Raw genomic sequence first — 7313 nt, 5'->3', positions numbered from 1 at the left:
AGGTATAAATGTAAAAATACTCGAGTAAATGAATTTCCCACGAGAAGAAGAAGAAGTGTGACGCACCATGATGTGCTCATTAGGCTTTCATGTTCCTGTTCACAAGGAATTTCAAGTCAAAGTCAAATTTACAGTAAGAAGAACTGAGGAGAACCAATTACTTTCATTTTCAATATCATTAACGACCTGTTTTTTGTTTAAATTCACTTAAAAAACCCCGACATAAAGCCACGAATCCGAACAGAACAGGAAGAGAAACCAAACTCTGAGACAGACACATACATGGTGTTGTCCTCTGAGGGCTTCAGTGCAAAGCAGAAGAAAAACTATTATAATTGTATGAACTGCTATTATTAGTGGTGCCTTCTGGATTTGATTAGCTTAGATGAAACTTTAATGATCCCTGTGGGGAAAACGCAGCAGCAGCAGAAGAAGAAGAAGAAGAGAGGAGCTCAGTGTTGGTTTAGGAGACGCAGAATAAAACAAAATATAAGTGATAATAAGCAACAACACATGTGGAGATAAAAGAGGGTCGTACGCATGAAGACATGAAGACTGCATGTGTATAACTCATGCTTCATAATGAGGCTTTTTCCATGATTATGTCCTACTTAAAGTAAATAAAGGACCTTATTATAGTCTTTTAAAAGACCTGGTTGTCTTTGTTTTTGTCCTCATTTGTAACAAAATCATCCCGCTCGCTCAACAGAATCAAAACAATAAAGGTTTTTCTATAATTCAGAGAGATTTAACATCAAGGTTTTAATTTAATTCATCTCATCTCATCATCTCATCTTCAGCCTCTTATCCGGGGTCGGGTCGCGGGGGCAGCAGCTTTAGCAGGGGACCCCAAACTTCCCTTTCCCGGGCCACATTAACCAGCTCTAACTGGGGGATCCTGAGGCGTTCCCAGGCCAGTGTGGAGATCTAATCTCTCCACCTGGTCCTGGGTCTTCCCCGAGGCCTCCTCCCAGCTGGACGTGCCTGGAACACCTCCCTAGGGAGGCGCCCAGGGTTCATCCTTACCAGATGATCCTGAACCACCTCAACTGGCTCCTTTCAACACAAAGGAGCAGCGGCTCTACTCCGAGTTCCTCACGGATGCTGAACTTCTCCCCCTCTCTCTAAGGGAGACTCCAGCCCCCCTCCTGAGGAAACACATTTCACACGCTTGGACCTGGACCTGGTTCTTTGGGTCCTGACCCAGCTTTCATGACCACAGGTGAGGGTAGGAACCAGGACTGACCGGTAGATCCAGAGCTTTGCCTTCCTCAGCTCTCTTTTGGTCACAACGGTGCGGTAGAGCGACTGCAGCTCCGCCCCCGCTGCTCCGATTCTCCGGCCAAACTCACGCTCCATCGTCCCCTCAGTCGTGAACATGATCCCGAGGTACTTGAACTCCTTCACTTGGGGTCAGGACTCATTCCCTACCATTTACAGTGCCAAATCTGTGGCATCTTCCTCTTCAACTACACAATGAGTGGACTTATGAAGCAGCCGGTGCTGTCAGGATACTTATTCACATTAAACCTGTCTTAAAAAGTCATTCTTGCATCAACATGTCTAATTCAGGACGTATGTGTTGTCTTTATCTAATGAAAACTGGTTCACGCAGCTCTGTTTTTGTCTCACAGCAGCAGGACTTTGCCTCGGTTTTCACCTGACAAGTGGATGTTTTAAAAAAAGAAAAGATGCTGTTGCAGAAAAAACATAAGTAGCTATTTAAGAGGAAAAAAGCAACTTTAATATTAACAAATGCAGTGCATGTATCAGTTGTCATATGTACATTAATTACAATTACATATTCAATTCAATTTTATTTAAAGTGCCAAATCATAACAGAAGTTATCTCAGGACCCTTCACAGAGTAGGTAAAGACCACACTCTATGACTTATTTATGACTTACACAGACCCAACAATTCCCCCGTAGAGTACGGTGGAGACGAAAACCTTCACTATAACAGACAGGAACGTCAGACAGACCCAGCTCTGTGGAGGACGCACATCTGTCTGCACCGGAGAGAGGAAGAAAAGGAGAGAGAATGAGAGAAAAGACGGACAGATGGACAGAGAGACACAAAGACAGAGACAAAGACAGAGACAGACACACTTCCAGTAACTATAATAATTTCTATAGTAATGTGAATATGACTTATTAATACAGCAGAACAGTAGAAACAAGCACAGCTAAGGTGATAGATTATAAAAGCAGCAGGAAGCATCATGCAGGACCACGGCAGCAGGCACCACCACCATCAGCAGAGACCTGAGAGACGACAAAGCACAAACAACTCTGGGGAAGATTATTTATTACGTGTTCTTTTTGTTTTTTCCACAGGAAAACACGGAATCACACAGCTGCACAGAAAATCCTCTGACCTCACTGTCAAGTAATATATGAATCTCTATATAACTGTGTGTGTGTGTGTGTGTGTGTGTGTGTGTGTGTGTGTGTGTGTGTGTGTGTGTGTGTGTGTGTGTGTGTGTGTGTGTGAGAAACCCACTGTACAGGATATTTCTCATGTTTAACACTGAATACTAACACATAACGGATGCATGTTCTCATTTGTTAGAAGACATGACGTGTTGATTAGGGCGCTTCAGGCTTTATGCTAAGCTAAGCTAAGCTAACTAGCTTCTGGCTGTACTGTAAGGCCACATTTAAAGGACTATCATGGCTGTACAAATGTTCCTTCAGGTCGGATTTTCCCTGACTATAGAGCACATTTCTTCTTCTCGACTTCTCAGGAGCAACAAATACCAGGAGAGGAGCTTCAAGGCCGACACGCCACCTTTACCTCCTCGGACACAGTTTCTCACAGCAGGCAAGAACACCTCCACACACCCTCCCTTCATCCGCTCACTTTCACCGCATCATCAGAATCAGAATCAGGTTTATAGCCATGCAATTTTCATTACAAGGAATTCATCATTCATCTTCAACCGCTTATCCCGGGGTCGGGGTCGTGGGGTGCTGGAGCCGATCCCAGCTGACATCAGGCGTGAGGCGGGGTCCACCCTGGACAGGACGCCAGTCTATCACAGGGCACATAGAGACGAACAGAGACACACAACCATTCACACCTACGGGCAATTTTAGAGTCATCAATGAACACGGTGCCTACATAAATATAAACATGAACACAAGCAAACTAAACATAATGCATTGAATTATATACATGAAATATAAGTGAGTGTATTTGTATGACCAGTGCAGATGGTAGTGTGCAAGTTACAGTGTCCAGTGAAGGGGGGGGGGGGGGGGGGGGGGTGTTAATATAACACCTGTGATTTGGGTACGTTAATATAACGTATGAGTTCCAGATGTTGTTAATATAACAAATGACCGTTAAGTGTCTTTAACAGAATTCCAGAGTCTGATGGCAGAGGGGAAGAAACTGTTCTTGTGGTGGGAGGTTTTGGTCCTGATGGACCGCAGCCTCCGGCCAGAGGGGAGAGGTTCACACAGGTAGTGACCAGGGTGGGAGGGATCAGCAGCTACCTTCCTTGCTCTCCTCAGAGTCCTTGAAGCCAGAGGGGAGAGGTTCAAACAGATAGTGACCAGGGTGGGAGGGATCAGCAGCTACCTTCCTTGCTCTCCTCAGAGTCCTTGAAGCCAGAGGGGAGAGGTTCACACAGATAGTGACCAGGGTGGGAGGGATCAGCAGCTACCTTCCTTGCTCTCCTCAGAGTCCTTGAAGCCAGAGGGGAGAGGTTCAAACAGATAAGTGTCCAGGGTGGGAGGGATCAGCAGCTATCTTCCTCGCTCTCCTCAGGGTCCTGGAAGAGTAGAGTTCTGGGAGAGACGGGAGGTTGCAGCCAATCACCTTTTCTGCAGAACGTATGATATTACGTCTGATTATCACGAGAGCTGCATGCACAACCTCACCCCATCTGCCATTTGACAATGACCCAACATCTCAAAGTAACAGCGGAAACAGAGGGTTATATCTGTGGTATCGCATGAATTTGTCTGGACAAACCAAACAAGCGGGAGACCACTGATGGCAGTAAAACTAGACGCCATAAAAGAAAAATGTTTCCTTTTGTGGTATGTTGTTGTTTTTAAAACCCCCCAGAAACTGGACTCTGAGAGCAAACCGCACATTTCAGTCCAAGCTGGAGTTTCTGCACCAAAGTTCATCCGTGCATCATCCACTCAGACTCTAGGTGTAAATAACGAAACAGGAAAAGTTCCAAATCACACCAAAATCAAGGTTTTTTTTATGTTTTCAAGCAACTGTACGGCAAACTGTGGAGGGATCAGCAGCGTTTAATGTAGTTCTTTAAGCTTTAAAGTGTAATTCTGGCGCAAAATCATCCCATGGTCTTTTTCACACTTACATACACGTGTTACAACGATTAACAGAGAGTCGCTAACAGTCGGACGTGGCTACCAGTGATTAGCTCGGGGAAGCACGGTGAAGGCATTCAAAGGTCTTTTTTAACCACTAATACTGCTGAAAATAACAGCAAACCTCTGCAGCAGCATGAGACGAGTCCCTACACACAAAACAAAGCATCAATGGGCTCCTTCCTTTGGGATTGACTTTGGTAATCCACGTGAATGGACTTTACTATGAGAGGAGCTGGTACAGGGGCCAGTAGGTAAGTCTTTAAAACACTCTTTAATAAACTCTGGCTTCACTAACTACGCTGTTGCTGCTTTGTTGTGTGTGTAGGGACTCTTCTCATGCTGCTGCAGAGGTTTGCTGTAATTTTCAACAAAAAAAAGAGGACTCTTTAGCACACGTTTTGGCTGCTAGAGGGCACTTTAGCACACGTTTTAGCTCCCAAGAGGACTCTTTAGCACAGGTTTTGGCTCAGAGAGGACACTTTAGCACACGTTTTGGCTCGAAGGAGACTCTTTAGCACGCGTTTTTTCCCCTAGAGGGCACTTTAGCACACGTTTTAGCTCCCAAGAGGACTCTTTAGAACAGGTTTTGGCTCCTAGAGGGCACTTTAGCACATGTTTTTCTCCTAGAGAACACTTTAGCACAGGTTTTTGCTGCCATGAGGGCACTTTAGCACACGATTTGGCTCTTGGAGAGCACTTTAGCACACATGTTTTTCTCCTAGAGAACACTTTAGCACAGGTTTTTACTCCTAGAAGGCAGAGAGAGAGAGAGAGATGATAACGCTCACCCTCACTGGGCAACACTTTGCATTTCCCAGCTGGTGTGAATCCTGTGTTTGGAATGGATGTTGTGTTTTGACGCGTTCACTGACCTCAAGCCAAATTTCAACATCAAATCAAATGAATTTGAAAGTTTGAGCACAGCAACGTTTATGTATGTTTTTAGACTCTGCCTTAAAATGAAACGATTTGTTTCAGAGGCCCAAAGCTATGAGAACCTGGCTGAGGCACCTGACTACTTGCAGGCTGTGCCCGACTGCGAACAGAGCCTGAACGACTACGAGGAGGCCACGCCAGACTACCAAGAGGCCACGCCGGACTACAAAGAGGCCACGCCGGACTACGAAGAGGCCACGCCAGACTACGAAGAGGCCATGCCGGACTACGAAGAGGCCATGCCGGACTACGAAGAGGCCACGCCAGACTACGAAGAGGCCACGCCAGACTACGAGCAGGACATGGTTGAGCAGTTCGACTACGTGAAGATGGAGGTGGCGGAGAAGACTCTCCCTCTTCCTCCAGATCCTGCAGCAGGCGACTCCTCCACGGAGGACTACGACGACATTGGAGGTGGAGAGCAGAGCGAAGAGGACTACGACGATGTGGGTTAAGACGACGGGAGAACAGGAGATAAATGATTCTTTCAAAAGACACTTTTGACTTTGATACGTGGACCCTGCTGAGCAGAGAGATCAGAACAAAGTTACTCTGACCGTAGTTTTGGAACATATCAGATGAAGTTATCTGTATTTTATATTATATATATATATATATATATATATATGTATATGTAGATATATATATATATATCTAGATATTCAGACAACAGCGGCAGAAAGTTTTGATTATAACTTTTAGCTAATTTATTTTAACTTCAACCAACGCTGTTTACAGACTAAAGAAAGTCTATTTAAAGTTATTTAAGTGGTCCGTGGTTGTTTGACATGTTGCGTATACAACAGAAAGACCATTTTTACGTCTCTAAATTTCAAACATTTAAAATATTTTAAACTTGACTTTTTTTTGTTCAAAAACATTTAAATAAGTCGTTTGATATTTTGAAGAAAATGCTTTTTCCACTTTGTACGGAGGGTTATTTAAGAAGATACCTCTTATACGAGTGTGCTAAATATGAAGCTTTACATGAAGACTGAGAGCGGGGCAGATTAATTAGCCTGCTTTTGTCCAACATGTTCAATATCTCGCTTGTTTAATCCGAACACAAACAGAAATATAAAAGCAGATTTTCAACCTTCAGCGTAAGAAACATGGTTCTCTGGCACTTTGTCTTCTGTTCTGGCATCACAGAAATTCCTCCCTGACAAAAAGCATGGTCACAAAACTCTAAAGGTGCGGAGTTGAGACTGTCAGACAAATGTAGTGCACAAAAATTACAATTTTTAGTAGAAATACAGAGTTGCATAAAAAGTACAAGTGTGGGTCTGCTTAGAGGAGGGGTGGGTTCTCAGCAGCTGAACACCGAAACCTTCCTGGAACGTATCCATTAGTTAGAAAGTTAATACTCTCTCTTCATTTTGGACACGTTTCCTCCATCCACAACAAAGATCCAGCGCCTCGTCCGCTGAAACCAGAGTTTATGCATGTGACCGCTGTATGGCACCCGCTGCAGCAACAGTCAGCAGAAGTGGTGATGTGGTGACGCGGGCTGCCAGCTGTACGGTCAGAAGCCAAACAAGAGTTTGTTTCCTGTGTCGAACGCGCCGTCAAAGGCGGTTACAGTCACTAAGTGTGGGGACTTACGGCGTGAGATCAGGAGTGGGAGAAGAACTCAGAGTCCAGGAAAACTCCCACTTTAGTAAAAACACAGAAGTTAAAAGTTCTGCAGAAATCATGACCCTTATTTACTGTTGCATCATAAGCAGCATTTCACTGCTGCAGCTGGTTGAAGTGGAGCTAATCTTTCTTTTTTCATGTAAAGTCATAGATCAGTGGTTTGCGACGTCAGGGTCGAGCCTCTCCGAAGGGTCACGAGATAAATCTGAGACGCCGTGAGATGATTAAAGAGGTCGTAGAGATGAAAAACCAGAGTCAACCATTAATTAAGGGTTTTAATTTCTAAAACGCCCTCAGCAAAGGTTCATTAAAAGCATCAAGTTTGCATTTTAATGTTAATAAGTTGTTTATTGATTGGATTTTGGAGCAGATGAGCTGATG

Source organism: Echiichthys vipera (assembly GCF_963691815.1).
Source record: "Echiichthys vipera genome assembly, chromosome: 14".
NCBI classification, from domain to species: Eukaryota; Metazoa; Chordata; class Actinopteri; order Perciformes; family Trachinidae; genus Echiichthys; species Echiichthys vipera.
Note: the sequence above shows the minus strand (reverse complement) of the source record.